This window comes from Doryrhamphus excisus, unplaced genomic scaffold (genome assembly GCF_030265055.1).
Source record: "Doryrhamphus excisus isolate RoL2022-K1 unplaced genomic scaffold, RoL_Dexc_1.0 HiC_scaffold_25, whole genome shotgun sequence".
NCBI lineage: Eukaryota > Metazoa > Chordata > Actinopteri > Syngnathiformes > Syngnathidae > Doryrhamphus > Doryrhamphus excisus.
The window spans coordinates 1,440,001-1,455,660 of NW_026652243.1; the positions used below are offsets into that span (position 1 = coordinate 1,440,001).

The 15,660-nt window shown below is 52.0% G+C and overlaps 45 non-coding genes and 24 pseudogenes across 45 annotated transcripts; all 69 read left to right on the forward strand.

The window, feature by feature from the left end:
* Positions 1-12: 12 nt before the first annotated feature.
* Positions 13-131, forward strand: LOC131118741 (5S ribosomal RNA). Its single transcript, XR_009125896.1, has one exon. It is a non-coding gene; the product is annotated as a 5S ribosomal RNA (ribosomal RNA).
* A 112-nt stretch (positions 132-243) lies between these two features.
* LOC131117202 (5S ribosomal RNA) lies at positions 244-362 on the forward strand. Its single transcript, XR_009124427.1, has one exon. It is a non-coding gene; the product is annotated as a 5S ribosomal RNA (ribosomal RNA).
* A 112-nt stretch (positions 363-474) lies between these two features.
* Positions 475-593, forward strand: LOC131115526 (5S ribosomal RNA). The gene has a single exon (XR_009122804.1). It is a non-coding gene; the product is annotated as a 5S ribosomal RNA (ribosomal RNA).
* A 111-nt stretch (positions 594-704) lies between these two features.
* On the forward strand, positions 705-813 carry LOC131111613 (5S ribosomal RNA; annotated as a pseudogene).
* A 112-nt stretch (positions 814-925) lies between these two features.
* LOC131117738 (5S ribosomal RNA) lies at positions 926-1,044 on the forward strand. Its single transcript, XR_009124947.1, has one exon. It is a non-coding gene; the product is annotated as a 5S ribosomal RNA (ribosomal RNA).
* Positions 1,045-1,156: 112 nt separating this feature from the next.
* On the forward strand, positions 1,157-1,265 carry LOC131112629 (5S ribosomal RNA; annotated as a pseudogene).
* Positions 1,266-1,376: 111 nt separating this feature from the next.
* Positions 1,377-1,485, forward strand: LOC131114234 (5S ribosomal RNA; annotated as a pseudogene).
* A 112-nt stretch (positions 1,486-1,597) lies between these two features.
* On the forward strand, positions 1,598-1,715 carry LOC131119167 (5S ribosomal RNA). The gene has a single exon (XR_009126294.1). It is a non-coding gene; the product is annotated as a 5S ribosomal RNA (ribosomal RNA).
* A 112-nt stretch (positions 1,716-1,827) lies between these two features.
* On the forward strand, positions 1,828-1,946 carry LOC131118279 (5S ribosomal RNA). Its single transcript, XR_009125444.1, has one exon. It is a non-coding gene; the product is annotated as a 5S ribosomal RNA (ribosomal RNA).
* Positions 1,947-2,058: 112 nt separating this feature from the next.
* Positions 2,059-2,167, forward strand: LOC131112312 (5S ribosomal RNA; annotated as a pseudogene).
* Positions 2,168-2,279: 112 nt separating this feature from the next.
* Positions 2,280-2,397, forward strand: LOC131112153 (5S ribosomal RNA; annotated as a pseudogene).
* Positions 2,398-2,509: 112 nt separating this feature from the next.
* LOC131115536 (5S ribosomal RNA) lies at positions 2,510-2,628 on the forward strand. The gene has a single exon (XR_009122816.1). It is a non-coding gene; the product is annotated as a 5S ribosomal RNA (ribosomal RNA).
* A 112-nt stretch (positions 2,629-2,740) lies between these two features.
* LOC131118963 (5S ribosomal RNA) lies at positions 2,741-2,859 on the forward strand. The gene has a single exon (XR_009126102.1). It is a non-coding gene; the product is annotated as a 5S ribosomal RNA (ribosomal RNA).
* A 112-nt stretch (positions 2,860-2,971) lies between these two features.
* On the forward strand, positions 2,972-3,080 carry LOC131113855 (5S ribosomal RNA; annotated as a pseudogene).
* A 112-nt stretch (positions 3,081-3,192) lies between these two features.
* On the forward strand, positions 3,193-3,311 carry LOC131114909 (5S ribosomal RNA). Its single transcript, XR_009122205.1, has one exon. It is a non-coding gene; the product is annotated as a 5S ribosomal RNA (ribosomal RNA).
* A 111-nt stretch (positions 3,312-3,422) lies between these two features.
* Positions 3,423-3,541, forward strand: LOC131114910 (5S ribosomal RNA). The gene has a single exon (XR_009122206.1). It is a non-coding gene; the product is annotated as a 5S ribosomal RNA (ribosomal RNA).
* Positions 3,542-3,652: 111 nt separating this feature from the next.
* LOC131112019 (5S ribosomal RNA) lies at positions 3,653-3,771 on the forward strand (annotated as a pseudogene).
* Positions 3,772-3,883: 112 nt separating this feature from the next.
* LOC131117749 (5S ribosomal RNA) lies at positions 3,884-4,002 on the forward strand. The gene has a single exon (XR_009124958.1). It is a non-coding gene; the product is annotated as a 5S ribosomal RNA (ribosomal RNA).
* Positions 4,003-4,114: 112 nt separating this feature from the next.
* On the forward strand, positions 4,115-4,233 carry LOC131116147 (5S ribosomal RNA). Its single transcript, XR_009123408.1, has one exon. It is a non-coding gene; the product is annotated as a 5S ribosomal RNA (ribosomal RNA).
* Positions 4,234-4,344: 111 nt separating this feature from the next.
* Positions 4,345-4,453, forward strand: LOC131114200 (5S ribosomal RNA; annotated as a pseudogene).
* A 112-nt stretch (positions 4,454-4,565) lies between these two features.
* Positions 4,566-4,683, forward strand: LOC131119168 (5S ribosomal RNA). The gene has a single exon (XR_009126295.1). It is a non-coding gene; the product is annotated as a 5S ribosomal RNA (ribosomal RNA).
* A 112-nt stretch (positions 4,684-4,795) lies between these two features.
* On the forward strand, positions 4,796-4,904 carry LOC131112845 (5S ribosomal RNA; annotated as a pseudogene).
* Positions 4,905-5,015: 111 nt separating this feature from the next.
* On the forward strand, positions 5,016-5,134 carry LOC131113838 (5S ribosomal RNA). Its single transcript, XR_009121538.1, has one exon. It is a non-coding gene; the product is annotated as a 5S ribosomal RNA (ribosomal RNA).
* Positions 5,135-5,246: 112 nt separating this feature from the next.
* LOC131117203 (5S ribosomal RNA) lies at positions 5,247-5,365 on the forward strand. Its single transcript, XR_009124428.1, has one exon. It is a non-coding gene; the product is annotated as a 5S ribosomal RNA (ribosomal RNA).
* A 112-nt stretch (positions 5,366-5,477) lies between these two features.
* LOC131115528 (5S ribosomal RNA) lies at positions 5,478-5,596 on the forward strand. Its single transcript, XR_009122806.1, has one exon. It is a non-coding gene; the product is annotated as a 5S ribosomal RNA (ribosomal RNA).
* Positions 5,597-5,707: 111 nt separating this feature from the next.
* Positions 5,708-5,816, forward strand: LOC131112313 (5S ribosomal RNA; annotated as a pseudogene).
* Positions 5,817-5,928: 112 nt separating this feature from the next.
* Positions 5,929-6,046, forward strand: LOC131119170 (5S ribosomal RNA). The gene has a single exon (XR_009126297.1). It is a non-coding gene; the product is annotated as a 5S ribosomal RNA (ribosomal RNA).
* A 112-nt stretch (positions 6,047-6,158) lies between these two features.
* LOC131115202 (5S ribosomal RNA) lies at positions 6,159-6,277 on the forward strand. The gene has a single exon (XR_009122487.1). It is a non-coding gene; the product is annotated as a 5S ribosomal RNA (ribosomal RNA).
* A 112-nt stretch (positions 6,278-6,389) lies between these two features.
* LOC131118964 (5S ribosomal RNA) lies at positions 6,390-6,508 on the forward strand. Its single transcript, XR_009126103.1, has one exon. It is a non-coding gene; the product is annotated as a 5S ribosomal RNA (ribosomal RNA).
* A 112-nt stretch (positions 6,509-6,620) lies between these two features.
* On the forward strand, positions 6,621-6,729 carry LOC131113856 (5S ribosomal RNA; annotated as a pseudogene).
* Positions 6,730-6,841: 112 nt separating this feature from the next.
* On the forward strand, positions 6,842-6,960 carry LOC131114911 (5S ribosomal RNA). Its single transcript, XR_009122207.1, has one exon. It is a non-coding gene; the product is annotated as a 5S ribosomal RNA (ribosomal RNA).
* A 111-nt stretch (positions 6,961-7,071) lies between these two features.
* Positions 7,072-7,190, forward strand: LOC131114913 (5S ribosomal RNA). Its single transcript, XR_009122209.1, has one exon. It is a non-coding gene; the product is annotated as a 5S ribosomal RNA (ribosomal RNA).
* A 111-nt stretch (positions 7,191-7,301) lies between these two features.
* Positions 7,302-7,420, forward strand: LOC131115566 (5S ribosomal RNA). Its single transcript, XR_009122844.1, has one exon. It is a non-coding gene; the product is annotated as a 5S ribosomal RNA (ribosomal RNA).
* A 112-nt stretch (positions 7,421-7,532) lies between these two features.
* On the forward strand, positions 7,533-7,651 carry LOC131116027 (5S ribosomal RNA). Its single transcript, XR_009123291.1, has one exon. It is a non-coding gene; the product is annotated as a 5S ribosomal RNA (ribosomal RNA).
* Positions 7,652-7,763: 112 nt separating this feature from the next.
* LOC131117762 (5S ribosomal RNA) lies at positions 7,764-7,882 on the forward strand. The gene has a single exon (XR_009124970.1). It is a non-coding gene; the product is annotated as a 5S ribosomal RNA (ribosomal RNA).
* Positions 7,883-7,994: 112 nt separating this feature from the next.
* LOC131112630 (5S ribosomal RNA) lies at positions 7,995-8,103 on the forward strand (annotated as a pseudogene).
* A 111-nt stretch (positions 8,104-8,214) lies between these two features.
* Positions 8,215-8,323, forward strand: LOC131114235 (5S ribosomal RNA; annotated as a pseudogene).
* A 112-nt stretch (positions 8,324-8,435) lies between these two features.
* Positions 8,436-8,553, forward strand: LOC131119171 (5S ribosomal RNA). Its single transcript, XR_009126298.1, has one exon. It is a non-coding gene; the product is annotated as a 5S ribosomal RNA (ribosomal RNA).
* Positions 8,554-8,665: 112 nt separating this feature from the next.
* LOC131118280 (5S ribosomal RNA) lies at positions 8,666-8,784 on the forward strand. Its single transcript, XR_009125445.1, has one exon. It is a non-coding gene; the product is annotated as a 5S ribosomal RNA (ribosomal RNA).
* A 112-nt stretch (positions 8,785-8,896) lies between these two features.
* LOC131112314 (5S ribosomal RNA) lies at positions 8,897-9,005 on the forward strand (annotated as a pseudogene).
* Positions 9,006-9,117: 112 nt separating this feature from the next.
* LOC131112154 (5S ribosomal RNA) lies at positions 9,118-9,235 on the forward strand (annotated as a pseudogene).
* Positions 9,236-9,347: 112 nt separating this feature from the next.
* On the forward strand, positions 9,348-9,466 carry LOC131118567 (5S ribosomal RNA). The gene has a single exon (XR_009125730.1). It is a non-coding gene; the product is annotated as a 5S ribosomal RNA (ribosomal RNA).
* A 112-nt stretch (positions 9,467-9,578) lies between these two features.
* On the forward strand, positions 9,579-9,697 carry LOC131118965 (5S ribosomal RNA). The gene has a single exon (XR_009126104.1). It is a non-coding gene; the product is annotated as a 5S ribosomal RNA (ribosomal RNA).
* A 112-nt stretch (positions 9,698-9,809) lies between these two features.
* LOC131112915 (5S ribosomal RNA) lies at positions 9,810-9,918 on the forward strand (annotated as a pseudogene).
* Positions 9,919-10,030: 112 nt separating this feature from the next.
* LOC131114914 (5S ribosomal RNA) lies at positions 10,031-10,149 on the forward strand. The gene has a single exon (XR_009122210.1). It is a non-coding gene; the product is annotated as a 5S ribosomal RNA (ribosomal RNA).
* A 111-nt stretch (positions 10,150-10,260) lies between these two features.
* LOC131115567 (5S ribosomal RNA) lies at positions 10,261-10,379 on the forward strand. Its single transcript, XR_009122845.1, has one exon. It is a non-coding gene; the product is annotated as a 5S ribosomal RNA (ribosomal RNA).
* Positions 10,380-10,490: 111 nt separating this feature from the next.
* LOC131115828 (5S ribosomal RNA) lies at positions 10,491-10,609 on the forward strand. The gene has a single exon (XR_009123097.1). It is a non-coding gene; the product is annotated as a 5S ribosomal RNA (ribosomal RNA).
* Positions 10,610-10,721: 112 nt separating this feature from the next.
* On the forward strand, positions 10,722-10,840 carry LOC131118482 (5S ribosomal RNA). The gene has a single exon (XR_009125661.1). It is a non-coding gene; the product is annotated as a 5S ribosomal RNA (ribosomal RNA).
* A 112-nt stretch (positions 10,841-10,952) lies between these two features.
* On the forward strand, positions 10,953-11,071 carry LOC131115618 (5S ribosomal RNA). Its single transcript, XR_009122894.1, has one exon. It is a non-coding gene; the product is annotated as a 5S ribosomal RNA (ribosomal RNA).
* Positions 11,072-11,183: 112 nt separating this feature from the next.
* Positions 11,184-11,302, forward strand: LOC131115732 (5S ribosomal RNA). Its single transcript, XR_009123004.1, has one exon. It is a non-coding gene; the product is annotated as a 5S ribosomal RNA (ribosomal RNA).
* A 111-nt stretch (positions 11,303-11,413) lies between these two features.
* Positions 11,414-11,522, forward strand: LOC131114262 (5S ribosomal RNA; annotated as a pseudogene).
* Positions 11,523-11,634: 112 nt separating this feature from the next.
* LOC131119172 (5S ribosomal RNA) lies at positions 11,635-11,752 on the forward strand. Its single transcript, XR_009126299.1, has one exon. It is a non-coding gene; the product is annotated as a 5S ribosomal RNA (ribosomal RNA).
* Positions 11,753-11,864: 112 nt separating this feature from the next.
* On the forward strand, positions 11,865-11,983 carry LOC131114915 (5S ribosomal RNA). The gene has a single exon (XR_009122211.1). It is a non-coding gene; the product is annotated as a 5S ribosomal RNA (ribosomal RNA).
* Positions 11,984-12,095: 112 nt separating this feature from the next.
* LOC131113679 (5S ribosomal RNA) lies at positions 12,096-12,204 on the forward strand (annotated as a pseudogene).
* A 111-nt stretch (positions 12,205-12,315) lies between these two features.
* On the forward strand, positions 12,316-12,434 carry LOC131113850 (5S ribosomal RNA). Its single transcript, XR_009121540.1, has one exon. It is a non-coding gene; the product is annotated as a 5S ribosomal RNA (ribosomal RNA).
* A 112-nt stretch (positions 12,435-12,546) lies between these two features.
* On the forward strand, positions 12,547-12,655 carry LOC131111962 (5S ribosomal RNA; annotated as a pseudogene).
* Positions 12,656-12,766: 111 nt separating this feature from the next.
* On the forward strand, positions 12,767-12,885 carry LOC131118921 (5S ribosomal RNA). Its single transcript, XR_009126061.1, has one exon. It is a non-coding gene; the product is annotated as a 5S ribosomal RNA (ribosomal RNA).
* A 112-nt stretch (positions 12,886-12,997) lies between these two features.
* On the forward strand, positions 12,998-13,115 carry LOC131119173 (5S ribosomal RNA). Its single transcript, XR_009126300.1, has one exon. It is a non-coding gene; the product is annotated as a 5S ribosomal RNA (ribosomal RNA).
* Positions 13,116-13,227: 112 nt separating this feature from the next.
* On the forward strand, positions 13,228-13,346 carry LOC131118281 (5S ribosomal RNA). The gene has a single exon (XR_009125446.1). It is a non-coding gene; the product is annotated as a 5S ribosomal RNA (ribosomal RNA).
* Positions 13,347-13,458: 112 nt separating this feature from the next.
* Positions 13,459-13,567, forward strand: LOC131111614 (5S ribosomal RNA; annotated as a pseudogene).
* Positions 13,568-13,679: 112 nt separating this feature from the next.
* Positions 13,680-13,798, forward strand: LOC131117774 (5S ribosomal RNA). Its single transcript, XR_009124981.1, has one exon. It is a non-coding gene; the product is annotated as a 5S ribosomal RNA (ribosomal RNA).
* A 112-nt stretch (positions 13,799-13,910) lies between these two features.
* LOC131112631 (5S ribosomal RNA) lies at positions 13,911-14,019 on the forward strand (annotated as a pseudogene).
* A 111-nt stretch (positions 14,020-14,130) lies between these two features.
* Positions 14,131-14,239, forward strand: LOC131114236 (5S ribosomal RNA; annotated as a pseudogene).
* Positions 14,240-14,351: 112 nt separating this feature from the next.
* LOC131119174 (5S ribosomal RNA) lies at positions 14,352-14,469 on the forward strand. The gene has a single exon (XR_009126301.1). It is a non-coding gene; the product is annotated as a 5S ribosomal RNA (ribosomal RNA).
* Positions 14,470-14,581: 112 nt separating this feature from the next.
* LOC131118283 (5S ribosomal RNA) lies at positions 14,582-14,700 on the forward strand. The gene has a single exon (XR_009125448.1). It is a non-coding gene; the product is annotated as a 5S ribosomal RNA (ribosomal RNA).
* Positions 14,701-14,812: 112 nt separating this feature from the next.
* On the forward strand, positions 14,813-14,921 carry LOC131112315 (5S ribosomal RNA; annotated as a pseudogene).
* Positions 14,922-15,033: 112 nt separating this feature from the next.
* Positions 15,034-15,151, forward strand: LOC131112155 (5S ribosomal RNA; annotated as a pseudogene).
* Positions 15,152-15,263: 112 nt separating this feature from the next.
* Positions 15,264-15,382, forward strand: LOC131115537 (5S ribosomal RNA). The gene has a single exon (XR_009122817.1). It is a non-coding gene; the product is annotated as a 5S ribosomal RNA (ribosomal RNA).
* A 112-nt stretch (positions 15,383-15,494) lies between these two features.
* LOC131118966 (5S ribosomal RNA) lies at positions 15,495-15,613 on the forward strand. Its single transcript, XR_009126105.1, has one exon. It is a non-coding gene; the product is annotated as a 5S ribosomal RNA (ribosomal RNA).
* The last annotated feature ends 47 nt before the right edge of the window (positions 15,614-15,660 follow it).

Consider the following 15,660-nt stretch of genomic DNA (forward strand, 5'->3'; position numbering starts at 1 on the left):
GTTGTCCTGGCAGCTTACGGCCATACTACCCTGAAAACGCCCGATGTCGTCCGATCTCGGAAGCTAAGCAGGAGCGGGCCTGGTTAGTACTTGGATGGGAGACCGCCTGGGAATACCAGGTGCTGTAAGCTTTTCATGGTTTCTGCTCTTGCCTGACAGCAGAGGGCGCTGTTTGACACTTTTTGCTGGAGTCTAGTTTGGCCTGCGTCTTCTTCAAATAGGATCTTTTTAGTTGCCCTGGCAGCTTACGGCCATACTACCCTGAAAACGCCCGATCTCGTCCGATCTCGGAAGCTAAGCAGGGGCGGGACTGGTTAGTACTTGGATGGGAGACCGCCTGGGAATACCAGGTGCTGTAAGCTTTTCATGGTTTCTGCTCTTGCCTGACAGCAGAGGGCGCTGTTTGACATGTTTTGCTGGAGTCTAGTTTGGCCTGCGTCACCTTCAAATAGGATCTTTTCAGTTGACCTGGCAGCTTACGGCTATACTACCCTGAAAACGCCCGATCTCGTCCGATCTCGGAAGCTAAGCAGGGGCGGGCCTGGTTAGTACTTGGATGGGAGACCGCCTGGGAATACCAGGTGCTGTAAGCTTTTTATGGTTTCTGCTCTAGCCTGACAGCAGAGGGCGCTGTTTGACACTTTTTGCTTGATCTAGTTTGGCCTGCGTCGCCTTCAAATAAGATCTTTTCAGTTGTCCTGGCAGCTTACGGCCATACTACCCTGAAAACGCCCGATCTCGGAAGCTAAGCAGGGGCGGGCCTGGTTAGTACTTGGATGGGAGACCGCCTGGGAATACCAGGTGCCGTAAGCTTTTTATGGTTTCTGCTCTTGCCTGACAGCAGAGGGCGCTGTTTGACACTTTTTGCTGGAGTCTCGTTTGGCCTGCGTCGCCTTCAAATAGGATCTTTTCAGTTGATGTGGCAGCTTACGGCCATACTACCCTGAAAACGCCCGATCTCGTCCGATCTCGGAAGCTAAGCAGGGGCGGGCCTGGTTAGTACTTGGATGGGAGACCGCCTGGGAATACCAGGTGCCGTAAGCTTTTCATGGTTTCTGCTCTTGCCTGACAGCAGAGGGCGCTGTTTGACATGTTTTGCTGGAGTCTAGTTTGGCCTGCGTCACCTTCAAATAGGATCTTTTCAGTTGACCTGGCAGATTACGGCCATACTACCCTGAAAACGCCCGATCTCGGAAGCTAAGCAGGGGCGGGCCTGGTTAGTACTTGGATGGGAGACCGCCTGGGAATACCAGGTGCTGTAAGCTTTTTATGGTTTCTGCTCTAGCCTGACAGCAGAGGGCGCTGTTTGACACTTTTTGCTTGATCTAGTTTGGCCTGCGTCGCCTTCAAATAAGATCTTTTCAGTTGTCCTGGCAGCTTTCTGCCATACTACCCTGAAAACGCCCAATCTCGGAAGCTAAGCAGGGGCGGGCCTGGTTTGTACTTGGATGGGAGACCGCCTGTGAATACCAGGTGCTGTAAGCTTTTTATGGTTTCTGCTCTTGCCTGACAGCAGAGGGCGCTGTTTGACACTTTTTGCTGTAGTCTAGTTTGGCCTGTGTCACCTTCAAATAGGATCTTTTCAGTTGACCTGGCAGCTTAGGCCATACTACCCTGAAAACGCCCGATCTCGTACGATCTCGGAAGCTAAGCAGGGCCGGGCCTGGTTAGTACTTGGATGGGAGACCGCCTGTGAATACCAGGTGCTGTAAGCTTTTTATGGTTTCTGCTCTTGCCTGACAGCAGAGGGCGCTGTTTGACACTTTTTGCTGTAGTCTAGTTTGGCCTGCGTCACCTTCAAATAGGATCTTTTCAGTTGACCTGGCAGCTTACGGCCATACTACCCTGAAAACGCCCGATCTCGTCCGATCTCGGAAGCTAAGCAGGGGCGGTCCTGGTTAGTACTTGGATGGGAGACCGCCTGGGATTACCAGGTGCTGTAAGCTTTTTATGGTTTCTGCTCTTGCCTGACAGCAGAGGGCGCTGTTTGACACTTTTTGCTGGAGTCTAGTTTGGCCTGCGTCTTCTTCAAATAGGATCTTTTCAGTTGTCCTGGCAGCTTACGGCCATACTACCCTGAAAACGCCCGATCTCGGAAGCTAAGCAGGGGCGGGCCTGGTTAGTACTTGGATGGGAGACCGCCTGTGAATACCAGGTGCTGTAAGCTTTTTATGGTTTCTGCTCTTGCCTGACAGCAGAGGGCGCTGTTTGACACTTTTTGCTGTAGTCTAGTTTGGCCTGTGTCACCTTCAAATAGGATCTTTTCAGTTGACCTGGCAGCTTAGGCCATACTACCCTGAAAACGCCCGATCTCGTACGATCTCGGAAGCTAAGCAGGGCCGGGCATGGTTAGTACTTGGATGGGAGACCGCCTGTGAATACCAGGTGCTGTAAGCTTTTTATGGTTTCTGCTCTTGCCTGACAGCAGAGGGCGCTGTTTGACACTTTTTGCTGTAGTCTAGTTTGGCCTGCGTCACCTTCAAATAGGATCTTTTCAGTTGACCTGGCAGCTTACGGCCATACTACCCTGAAAATGCCCGATCTCGTCCGATCTCGGAAGCTAAGCAGGGGCAGGCCTGGTTAGTACTTGGATGGGAGACCGCCTGAGAATACCAGGTGCTGTAAGCTTTTCATGGTTTCTGCTCTTGCCTGACAGCAGAGGGCGCTGTTTGACATGTTTTGCTGGAGTCTAGTTTGTCCTGCGTCGCCTTCAAATAGGATCTTTTCAGTTGCCTTGGCAGCTTTTGGCCATACTACCCTGAAAACGCCCGATCTCGTCCGATCTCGGAAGCTAAGCAGGGGCGGTCCTGGTTAGTACTTGGATGGGAGACCGCCTGGGATTACCAGGTGCTGTAAGCTTTTTATGGTTTCTGCTCTTGCCTGACAGCAGAGGGCGCTGTTTGACACTTTTTGCTGGAGTCTAGTTTGGCCTGCGTCTTCTTCAAATAGGATCTTTTCAGTTGTCCTGGCAGGTTACGGCCATACTATCCTGAAAACGCCCGATCTCGGAAGCTAAGCAGGGGCGGGCCTGGTTAGTACTTGGATGGGAGACCGCCTGTGAATACCAGGTGCTGTAAGCTTTTTATGGTTTCTGCTCTTGCCTGACAGCAGAGGGCGCTGTTTGACACTTTTTGCTGTAGTCTAGTTTGGCCTGCGTCACCTTCAAATAGGATCTTTTCAGTTGACCTGGCAGCTTACGGCCATACTACCCTGAAAACGCCCGATCTCGTCCGATCTCGGAAGCTAAGCAGGGGCGGGCCTGGTTAGTACTTGGATGGGAGACCGCCTGGGAATACCAGGTGCTGTAAGCTTTTTATGGTTTCTGCTCTAGCCTGACAGCAGAGGGCGCTGTTTGACACTTTTTGCTGGATCTAGTTTGGCCTGCGTCGCCTTCAAATAAGATCTTTTCAGTTGTCCTGGCAGCTTACGGCCATACTACCCTGAAAACGCCCGATCTCGTCCGATCTCGGAAGCTAAGCAGGGGCGGGCCTGGTTAGTACTTGGATGGGAGACCGCCTGGGAATACCAGGTGCTGTAAGCTTTTTGTGGTTTCTGCTCTAGCCTGACAGCAGAGGGCGCTGTTTGACACTTTTTGCTGGATCTAGTTTGGCCTGCGTCGCCTTCAAATAGGATCTTTTCAGTTGTCCTGGCAGCTTACGGCCATACTACCCTGAAAACGCCCGATGTCGTCCGATCTCGGAAGCTAAGCAGGAGCGGGCCTGGTTAGTACTTGGATGGGAGACAGCCTGGGAATACCAGGTGCCGTAAGCTTTTTATGGTTTCTGCTCTTGCCTGACAGCAGAGGGCGCTGTTTGACACTTTTTGCTAGAGTCTAGTTTGGCCTGCGTCGCCTTCAAATAGGATCTTTTCAGTTGATGTGGCAGCTTACGGCCATACTACCCTGAAAACGCCCGATCTCGTCCGATCTCGGAAGCTAAGCAGGGGCGGGCCTGGTTAGTACTTGGATGGGAGACCGCCTGGGAATACCAGGTGCCGTAAGCTTTTCATGGTTTCTGCTCTTGCCTGACAGCAGAGGGCGCTGTTTGACATGTTTTGCTGGAGTCTAGTTTGGCCTGCGTCACCTTCAAATAGGATCTTTTCAGTTGACCTGGCAGCTTACGGCCATACTACCCTGAAAACGCCCGATCTCGTCCGATCTCGGAAGCTAAGCAGGGGCGGGCCTGATTAGTACTTGGATGGGAGACCGACTGGGAATACCAGGTGCTGTAAGCTTTTTATGGTTTCTGCTCTAGCCTGACAGCAGAGGGCGCTGTTTGACACTTTTTGCTTGATCTAGTTTGGCCTGCGTCGCCTTCAAATAAGATCTTTTCAGTTGTCCTGGCAGCTTTCGGCCATACTACCCTGAAAACGCCCAATCTCGGAAGCTAAGCAGGGGCGGGCCTGGTTTGTACTTGGATGGGAGACCGCCTGTGAATACCAGGTGCTGCAAGCTTTTTATGGTTTCTGCTCTTGCCTGACAGCAGAGGGCGCTGTTTGACACTTTTTGCTGTAGTCTAGTTTGGCCTGTGTCACCTTCAAATAGGATCTTTTCAGTTGACCTGGCAGCTTAGGCCATACTACCCTGAAAACGCCCGATCTCGTACGATCTCGGAAGCTAAGCAGGGCCGGGCCTGGTTAGTACTTGGATGGGAGACCGCCTGTGAATACCAGGTGCTGTAAGCTTTTTATGGTTTCTGCTCTTGCCTGACAGCAGAGGGCGCTGTTTGACACTTTTTGCTGTAGTCTAGTTTGGCCTGCGTCGCCTTCAAATAGGATCTTTACAGTTGCCCTGGCAGCTTACGGCCACACTACCCTGAAAACGCCTGATCTCGGAAGCTAAGCAGGGGAGGGCCTGGTTAGTACTTGGATGGGAGACCGCCTGGGAATACCAGGTGCTGTAAGCTTTTTATGGTTTCTGCTCTAGCCTGACAGCAGAGGGCGCTGTTTGACACTTTTTGCTGGATCTAGTTTGGCCTGCGTCGCCTTCAAATAAGATCTTTTCAGTTGTCCTGGCAGCTTACGGCCATACCACCCTGAAAACGCCTGATCTCGTCCGATCTCGGAAGCTAAGCAGGGGCGGGCCTGGTTAGTACTTGGATGGGAGACCGCCTGGGAATACCAGGTGCTGTAAGCTTTTCATGGTTTCTGCTCTTGCCTGACAGCAGAGGGCGCTGTTTGACACTTTTTGCTGGAGTCTAGTTTGGCCTGCGTCTTCTTCAAATAGGATCTTTTCAGTTGCCCTGGCAGCTTACGGCCATACTACCCTGAAAACGCCCGATCTCGTCCGATCTCGGAAGCTAAGCAGGGGCGGGACTGGTTAGTACTTGGATGGGAGACCGCCTGGGAATACCAGGTGCTGTAAGCTTTTCATGGTTTCTGCTCTTGCCTGACAGCAGAGGGCGCTGTTTGACATGTTTTGCTGGAGTCTAGTTTGGCCTGCGTCACCTTCAAATAGGATCTTTTCAGTTGACCTGGCAGCTTACGGCTATACTACCCTGAAAACGCCCGATCTCGTCCGATCTCGGAAGCTAAGCAGGGGCGGGCCTGGTTAGTACTTGGATGGGAGACCGCCTGGGAATACCAGGTGCTGTAAGCTTTTTATGGTTTCTGCTCTAGCCTGACAGCAGAGGGCGCTGTTTGACACTTTTTGCTTGATCTAGTTTGGCCTGCGTCGCCTTCAAATAAGATCTTTTCAGTTGTCCTGGCAGCTTACGGCCATACTACCCTGAAAACGCCCGATCTCGGAAGCTAAGCAGGGGCGGGCCTGGTTAGTACTTGGATGGGAGACCGCCTGTGAATACCAGGTGCTGTAAGCTTTTTATGGTTTCTGCTCTTGCCTGACAGCAGAGGGCGCTGTTTGACACTTTTTGCTGTAGTCTAGTTTGGCCTGTGTCACCTTCAAATAGGATCTTTTCAGTTGACCTGGCAGCTTAGGCCATACTACCCTGAAAACGCCCGATCTCGTACGATCTCGGAAGCTAAGCAGGGCCGGGCCTGGTTAGTACTTGGATGGGAGACCGCCTGTGAATACCAGGTGCTGTAAGCTTTTTATGGTTTCTGCTCTTGCCTGACAGCAGAGGGCGCTGTTTGACACTTTTTGCTGTAGTCTAGTTTGGCCTGCGTCACCTTCAAATAGGATCTTTTCAGTTGACCTGGCAGCTTACGGCCATACTACCCTGAAAACGCCCGATCTCGTCCGATCTCGGAAGCTAAGCAGGGGCAGGCCTGGTTAGTACTTGGATGGGAGACCGCCTGGGAATACCAGGTGCTGTAAGCTTTTCATGGTTTCTGCTCTTGCCTGACAGCAGAGGGCGCTGTTTGACATGTTTTGCTGGAGTCTAGTTTGTCCTGCGTCGCCTTCAAATAGGATCTTTTCAGTCGCCTTGGCAGCTTTTGGCCATACTACCCTGAAAACGCCCGATCTCGTCCGATCTCGGAAGCTAAGCAGGGGCGGTCCTGGTTAGTACTTGGATGGGAGACCGCCTGGGATTACCAGGTGCTGTAAGCTTTTTATGGTTTCTGCTCTTGCCTGACAGCAGAGGGCGCTGTTTGACACTTTTTGCTGGAGTCTAGTTTGGCCTGCGTCTTCTTCAAATAGGATCTTTTCAGTTGTCCTGGCAGGTTACGGCCATACTATCCTGAAAACGCCCGATCTCGGAAGCTAAGCAGGGGCGGGCCTGGTTAGTACTTGGATGGGAGACCGCCTGTGAATACCAGGTGCTGTAAGCTTTTTATGGTTTCTGCTCTTGCCTGACAGCAGAGGGCGCTGTTTGACACTTTTTGCTGTAGTCTAGTTTGGCCTGCGTCACCTTCAAATAGGATCTTTTCAGTTGACCTGGCAGCTTACGGCCATACTACCCTGAAAACGCCCGATCTCGTCCGATCTCGGAAGCTAAGCAGGGGCGGGCCTGGTTAGTACTTGGATGGGAGACCGCCTGGGAATACCAGGTGCTGTAAGCTTTTTATGGTTTCTGCTCTAGCCTGACAGCAGAGGGCGCTGTTTGACACTTTTTGCTGGATCTAGTTTGGCCTGCGTCGCCTTCAAATAAGATCTTTTCAGTTGTCCTGGCAGCTTACGGCCATACTACCCTGAAAACGCCCGATCTCGTCCGATCTCGGAAGCTAAGCAGGGGCGGGCCTGGTTAGTACTTGGATGGGAGACCGCCTGGGAATACCAGGTGCTGTAAGCTTTTTGTGGTTTCTGCTCTAGCCTGACAGCAGAGGGCGCTGTTTGACACTTTTTGCTGGATCTAGTTTGGCCTGCGTCGCCTTCAAATAAGATCTTTTCAGTTGACCTGGCAGCTTGCGGCCATACTACCCTGAAAACGCCCGATCTCGTCCGATCTCGGAAGCTAAGCAGGGGCGGGCCTGGTTAGTACTTGGATGGGAGACCGCCTGGGAATACCAGGTGCTGTAAGCTTTTTATGGTTTCTGCTCTTGCCTGACAGCAGAGGGCGCTGTTTGACACTTTTTGCTGGAGTCTAGTTTGGCCTGCGTCGCCTTCAAATAGGATCTTTTCAGTTGTCCTGGCAGCTTACGGCCATACTACCCTAAAAACGCCCGATCTCGTCCGATCTCGGAAGCTAAGCAGGGGCGGGCCTGGTTAGTACTTGGATGGGAGACCGCCTGGGAATACCAGGTGCCGTAAGCTTTTTATGGTTTCTGCTCTTGCCTGACAGCAGAGGGCGCTGTTTGACACTTTTTGCTGGAGTCTCGTTTGGCCTGCGTCGCCTTCAAATAGGATCTTTTCAGTTGATGTGGCAGCTTACGGCCATACTACCCTGAAAACGCCCGATCTCGTCCGATCTCGGAAGCTAAGCAGGGGCGGGCCTGGTTAGTACTTGGATGGGAGACCGCCTGGGAATACCAGGTGCCGTAAGCTTTTCATGGTTTCTGCTCTTGCCTGACAGCAGAGGGCGCTGTTTGACATGTTTTGCTGGAGTCTAGTTTGGCCTGCGTCACCTTCAAATAGGATCTTTTCAGTTGACCTGGCAGATTACGGCCATACTACCCTGAAAACGCCCGATCTCGGAAGCTAAGCAGGGGCGGGCCTGGTTAGTACTTGGATGGGAGACCGCCTGGGAATACCAGGTGCTGTAAGCTTTTTATGGTTTCTGCTCTAGCCTGACAGCAGAGGGCGCTGTTTGACACTTTTTGCTTGATCTAGTTTGGCCTGCGTCGCCTTCAAATAAGATCTTTTCAGTTGTCCTGGCAGCTTTCTGCCATACTACCCTGAAAACGCCCAATCTCGGAAGCTAAGCAGGGGCGGGCCTGGTTTGTACTTGGATGGGAGACCGCCTGTGAATACCAGGTGCTGTAAGCTTTTTATGGTTTCTGCTCTTGCCTGACAGCAGAGGGCGCTGTTTGACACTTTTTGCTGTAGTCTAGTTTGGCCTGTGTCACCTTCAAATAGGATCTTTTCAGTTGACCTGGCAGCTTAGGCCATACTACCCTGAAAACGCCCGATCTCGTACGATCTCGGAAGCTAAGCAGGGCCGGGCCTGGTTAGTACTTGGATGGGAGACCGCCTGTGAATACCAGGTGCTGTAAGCTTTTTATGGTTTCTGCTCTTGCCTGACAGCAGAGGGCGCTGTTTGACACTTTTTGCTGTAGTCTAGTTTGGCCTGCGTCACCTTCAAATAGGATCTTTTCAGTTGACCTGGCAGCTTACGGCCATACTACCCTGAAAACGCCCGATCTCGTCCGATCTCGGAAGCTAAGCAGGGGCGGTCCTGGTTAGTACTTGGATGGGAGACCGCCTGGGATTACCAGGTGCTGTAAGCTTTTTATGGTTTCTGCTCTTGCCTGACAGCAGAGGGCGCTGTTTGACACTTTTTGCTGGAGTCTAGTTTGGCCTGCGTCTTCTTCAAATAGGATCTTTTCAGTTGTCCTGGCAGCTTACGGCCATACTACCCTGAAAACGCCCGATCTCGGAAGCTAAGCAGGGGCGGGCCTGGTTAGTACTTGGATGGGAGACCGCCTGTGAATACCAGGTGCTGTAAGCTTTTTATGGTTTCTGCTCTTGCCTGACAGCAGAGGGCGCTGTTTGACACTTTTTGCTGTAGTCTAGTTTGGCCTGTGTCACCTTCAAATAGGATCTTTTCAGTTGACCTGGCAGCTTAGGCCATACTACCCTGAAAACGCCCGATCTCGTACGATCTCGGAAGCTAAGCAGGGCCGGGCATGGTTAGTACTTGGATGGGAGACCGCCTGTGAATACCAGGTGCTGTAAGCTTTTTATGGTTTCTGCTCTTGCCTGACAGCAGAGGGCGCTGTTTGACACTTTTTGCTGTAGTCTAGTTTGGCCTGCGTCACCTTCAAATAGGATCTTTTCAGTTGACCTGGCAGCTTACGGCCATACTACCCTGAAAACGCCCGATCTCGTCCGATCTCGGAAGCTAAGCAGGGGCAGGCCTGGTTAGTACTTGGATGGGAGACCGCCTGAGAATACCAGGTGCTGTAAGCTTTTCATGGTTTCTGCTCTTGCCTGACAGCAGAGGGCGCTGTTTGACATGTTTTGCTGGAGTCTAGTTTGTCCTGCGTCGCCTTCAAATAGGATCTTTTCAGTTGCCTTGGCAGCTTTTGGCCATACTACCCTGAAAACGCCCGATCTCGTCCGATCTCGGAAGCTAAGCAGGGGCGGTCCTGGTTAGTACTTGGATGGGAGACCGCCTGGGATTACCAGGTGCTGTAAGCTTTTTATGGTTTCTGCTCTTGCCTGACAGCAGAGGGCGCTGTTTGACACTTTTTGCTGGAGTCTAGTTTGGCCTGCGTCTTCTTCAAATAGGATCTTTTCAGTTGTCCTGGCAGCTTACGGCCATACTATCCTGAAAACGCCCGATCTCGGAAGCTAAGCAGGGGCGGGCCTGGTTAGTACTTGGATGGGAGACCGCCTGTGAATACCAGGTGCTGTAAGCTTTTTATGGTTTCTGCTCTTGCCTGACAGCAGAGGGCGCTGTTTGACACTTTTTGCTGTAGTCTAGTTTGGCCTGCGTCACCTTCAAATAGGATCTTTTCAGTTGACCTGGCAGCTTACGGCCATACTACCCTGAAAACGCCCGATCTCGTCCGATCTCGGAAGCTAAGCAGGGGCGGGCCTGGTTAGTACTTGGATGGGAGACCGCCTGGGAATACCAGGTGCTGTAAGCTTTTTATGGTTTCTGCTCTAGCCTGACAGCAGAGGGCGCTGTTTGACACTTTTTGCTGGATCTAGTTTGGCCTGCGTCGCCTTCAAATAAGATCTTTTCAGTTGTCCTGGCAGCTTGCGGCCATACTACCCTGAAAACGCCCGATCTCGTCCGATCTCGGAAGCTAAGCAGGGGCGGGCCTGGTTAGTACTTGGATGGGAGACCGCCTGGGAATACCAGGTGCTGTAAGCTTTTTGTGGTTTCTGCTCTAGCCTGACAGCAGAGGGCGCTGTTTGACACTTTTTGCTGGATCTAGTTTGGCCTGCGTCGCCTTCAAATAAGATCTTTTCAGTTGACCTGGCAGCTTACGGCCATACTACCCTGAAAACGCCCGATCTCGTCCGATCTCGGAAGCTAAGCAGGGGTGGGCCTGGTTAGTACTTGGATGGGAGACCGCCTGGGAATACCAGGTGCTGTAAGCTTTTTATGGTTTCTGCTCTTGCCTGACAGCAGAGGGCGCTGTTTGACACTTTTTGCTGGAGTCTAGTTTGGCCTGCGTCGCCTTCAAATAGGATCTTTTCAGTTGTCCTGGCAGCTTACGGCCATACTACCCTGAAAACGCCCGATGTCGTCCGATCTCGGAAGCTAAGCAGGAGCGGGCCTGGTTAGTACTTGGATGGGAGACCGCCTGGGAATACCAGGTGCCGTAAGCTTTTTATGGTTTCTGCTCTTGCCTGACAGCAGAGGGCGCTGTTTGACACTTTTTGCTGGAGTCTAGTTTGGCCTGCGTCGCCTTCAAATAGGATCTTTTCAGTTGATGTGGCAGCTTACGGCCATACTACCCTGAAAACGCCCGATCTCGTCCGATCTCGGAAGCTAAGCAGGGGCGGGCCTGGTTAGTACTTGTATGGGAGACCGCCTGGGAATACCAGGTGCCGTAAGCTTTTCATGGTTTCTGCTCTTGCCTGACAGCAGAGGGCGCTGTTTGACATGTTTTGCTGGAGTCTAGTTTGGCCTGCGTCACCTTCAAATAGGATCTTTTCAGTTGACCTGGCAGCTTACGGCCATACTACCCTGAAAACGCCCGATCTCGTCCGATCTCGGAAGCTAAGCAGGGGCGGGCCTGGTTAGTACTTGGATGGGAGACCGACTGGGAATACCAGGTGCTGTAAGCTTTTTATGGTTTCTGCTCTAGCCTGACAGCAGAGGGCGCTGTTTGACACTTTTTGCTTGATCTAGTTTGGCCTGCGTCGCCTTCAAATAAGATCTTTTCAGTTGTCCTGGCAGCTTTCGGCCCTACTACCCTGAAAACGCCCAATCTCGGAAGCTAAGCAGGGGCGGGCCTGGTTTGTACTTGGATGGGAGACCGCCTGTGAATACCAGGTGCTGCAAGCTTTTTATGGTTTCTGCTCTTGCCTGACAGCAGAGGGCGCTGTTTGACACTTTTTGCTGTAGTCTAGTTTGGCCTGTGTCACCTTCAAATAGGATCTTTTCAGTTGACCTGGCAGCTTAGGCCATACTACCCTGAAAACGCCCGATCTCGTACGATCTCGGAAGCTAAGCAGGGCCGGGCCTGGTTAGTACTTGGATGGGAGACCGCCTGTGAATACCAGGTGCTGTAAGCTTTTTATGGTTTCTGCTCTTGCCTGACAGCAGAGGGCGCTGTTTGACACTTTTTGCTGTAGTCTAGTTTGGCCTGCGTCACCTTCAAATAGGATCTTTTCAGTTGACCTGGCAGCTTACGGCCATACTACCCTGAAAACGCCCGATCTCGTCCGATCTCGGAAGCTAAGCAGGGGCGGGCCTGGTTAGTACTTGGATGGGAGACCGCCTGGGAATACCAGGTGCTGTAAGCTTTTTATGGTTTCTGCTCTAGCCTGACAGCAGAGGGCGCTGTTTGACATGTTTTGCTGGAGTCTAGTTTGTCCTGCGTCGCCTTCAAATAGGATCTTTTCAGTTGCCTTGGCAGCTTTTGGCCATACTACCCTGAAAACGCCTGATCTCGGAAGCTAAGCAGGGGAGGGCCTGGTTAGTACTTGGATGGGAGACCGCCTGGGAATACCAGGTGCTGTAAGCTTTTTATGGATTTTGCTCTAGCCTGACAGCAGAGGGCGCTGTTTGACACTTTTTGCTGGATCTAGTTTGGCCTGCGTCGCCTTCAAATAAGATCTTTTCAGTTGTCCTGGCAGCTTACGGCCATACCACCCTGAAAACGCCTGATCTCGTCCGATCTCGGAAGCTAAGCAGGGGCGGGCCTGGTTAGTACTTGGATGGGAGACCGCCTGGGAATACCAGGTGCTGTAAGCTTTTCATGGTTTCTGCTCTTGCCTGACAGCAGAGGGCGCTGTTTGACATGTTTTGCTGGAGTCTAGTTTGGCCTGCGTCACCTTCAAATAGGATCTTTTCAGTTGACCTGGCAGCTTACGGCCATACTACCCTGAAAACGCCCGATCTCGGAAGCTAAGCAGGGGCGGGCCTGGTTAGTACTTGGATGGGAGACCGCCTGGGAATACCAGGTGCTGTAAGCTTTTTATGGTTTCTGCTCTAGCCTGACAGCAGAGGGCGCTGTTTGACACTTTTTGCTGGATCTAGTTTGGCCTGCGTCGTTTTCAAATAAGATCTTTTCAGTTGTCCTGGCAGCTTACGGCCATACTACCCTGAAAACGCCCGATGTCGTCCGATCTCGGAAGCTAAGCAGGAGCGGGCCTGGTTAGTACTTGGATGGGAGACCGCCTGTGAATACCAGGTGCTGTAAGCTTTTTATGGTTTCTGCTCTTGCCTGACAGCAGAGGGCGCTGTTTGACACTTTTTGCTGTAGTCTAGTTTGGCCTGTGTCACCTTCAAATAGGATCTTTTCAGTTGACCTGGCAGCTTAGGCCATACTACCCTGAAAACGCCCGATCTCGTACGATCTCGGAAGCTAAGCAGGGCCGGGCCTGGTTAGTACTTGGATGGGAGACCGCCTGTGAATACCAGGTGCTGTAAGCTTTTTATGGTTTCTGCTCTTGCCTGACAGCAGAGGGCGCTGTTTGACACTTTTTGCTGTAGTCTAGTTTGGCCTGCGTCACCTTCAAATAGGATCTTTTCAGTTGACCTGGCAGCTTACGGCCATACTACCCTGAAAACGCCCGATCTCGTCCGATCTCGGAAGCTAAGCAGGGGCGGTCCTGGTTAGTACTTGGATGGGAGACCGCCTGGGATTACCAGGTGCTGTAAGCTTTTTATGGTTTCTGCTCTTGCCTGACAGCAGAGGGCGCTGTTTGACACTTTTTGCTGGAGTCTAGTTTGGCCTGCGTCTTCTTCAAATAGGATCTTTTCAGTTGTCCTGGCAGCTTACGGCCATACTACCCTGAAAACGCCCGATCTCGGAAGCTAAGCAGGGGCGGGCCTGGTTAGTACTTGGATGGGAGACCGCCTGGGAATACCAGGTGCCGTAAGCTTTTTATGGTTTCTGCTCTTGCCTGACAGCAGAGGGCGCTGTTTGACACTTTTTGCTGGAGTCTCGTTTGGCCTGCGTCGCCTTCAAATAGGATCTTTTCAGTTGATGTGGCAGCTTACGGCCATACTACCCTGAAAACGCCCGATCTCGTCCGATCTCGGAAGCTAAGCAGGGGCGGGCCTGGTTAGTACTTGGATGGGAGACCGCCTGGGAATACCAGGTGCCGTAAGCTTTTCATGGTTTCTGCTCTTGCCTGACAGCAGAGGGCGCTGTTTGACATGTTTTGCTGGAGTCTAGTTTGGCCTGCGTCACCTTCAAATAGGATCTTTTCAGTTGACCTGGCAGATTACGGCCATACTACCCTGAAAACGCCCGATCTCGGAAGCTAAGCAGGGGCGGGCCTGGTTAGTACTTGGATGGGAGACCGCCTGGGAATACCAGGTGCTGTAAGCTTTTTATGGTTTCTGCTCTAGCCTGACAGCAGAGGGCGCTGTTTGACACTTTTTGCTTGATCTAGTTTGGCCTGCGTCGCCTTCAAATAAGATCTTTTCAGTTGTCCTGGCAGCTTTCTGCCATACTACCCTGAAAACGCCCAATCTCGGAAGCTAAGCAGGGGCGGGCCTGGTTTGTACTTGGATGGGAGACCGCCTGTGAATACCAGGTGCTGTAAGCTTTTTATGGTTTCTGCTCTTGCCTGACAGCAGAGGGCGCTGTTTGACACTTTTTGCTGTAGTCTAGTTTGGCCTGTGTCACCTTCAAATAGGATCTTTTCAGTTGACCTGGCAGCTTAGGCCATACTACCCTGAAAACGCCCGATCTCGTACGATCTCGGAAGCTAAGCAGGGCCGGGCCTGGTTAGTACTTGGATGGGAGACCGCCTGTGAATACCAGGTGCTGTAAGCTTTTTATGGTTTCTGCTCTTGCCTGACAGCAGAGGGCGCTGTTTGACACTTTTTGCTGTAGTCTAGTTTGGCCTGCGTCACCTTCAAATAGGATCTTTTCAGTTGACCTGGCAGCTTACGGCCATACTACCCTGAAAACGCCCGATCTCGTCCGATCTCGGAAGCTAAGCAGGGGCGGTCCTGGTTAGTACTTGGATGGGAGACCGCCTGGGATTACCAGGTGCTGTAAGCTTTTTATGGTTTCTGCTCTTGCCTGACAGCAGAGGGCGCTGTTTGACACTTTTTGCTGGAGTCTAGTTTGGCCTGCGTCTTCTTCAAATAGGATCTTTTCAGTTGTCCTGGCAGCTTACGGCCATACTACCCTGAAAACGCCCGATCTCGGAAGCTAAGCAGGGGCGGGCCTGGTTAGTACTTGGATGGGAGACCGCCTGTGAATACCAGGTGCTGTAAGCTTTTTATGGTTTCTGCTCTTGCCTGACAGCAGAGGGCGCTGTTTGACACTTTTTGCTGTAGTCTAGTTTGGCCTGTGTCACCTTCAAATAGGATCTTTTCAGTTGACCTGGCAGCTTAGGCCATACTACCCTGAAAACGCCCGATCTCGTACGATCTCGGAAGCTAAGCAGGGCCGGGCATGGTTAGTACTTGGATGGGAGACCGCCTGTGAATACCAGGTGCTGTAAGCTTTTTATGGTTTCTGCTCTTGCCTGACAGCAGAGGGCGCTGTTTGACACTTTTTGCTGTAGTCTAGTTTGGCCTGCGTCACCTTCAAATAGGATCTTTTCAGTTGACCTGGCAGCTTACGGCCATACTACCCTGAAAATGCCCGATCTCGTCCGATCTCGGAAGCTAAGCAGGGGCAGGCCTGGTTAGTACTTGGATGGGAGACCGCCTGAGAATACCAGGTGCTGTAAGCTTTTCATGGTTTCTGCTCTTGCCTGACAGCAGAGGGCGCTGTTTGACATGTTTTGCTGGAGTCTAGTTTGTCCTGCGTCGCCTTCAAATAGGATCTTTTCAGTTGCCTTGGCAGCTTTTGGCCATACTACCCTGAAAACGCCCGATCTCGTCCGATCTCGGAAGCTAAGCAGGGGCGGTCCTGGTTAGTACTTGGATGGGAGACCGCCTGGGATTACCAGGTGCTGTAAGCTTTTTATGGTTTCTGCTCTTGCCTGACAGCAGAGGGCGCTGTTTGACA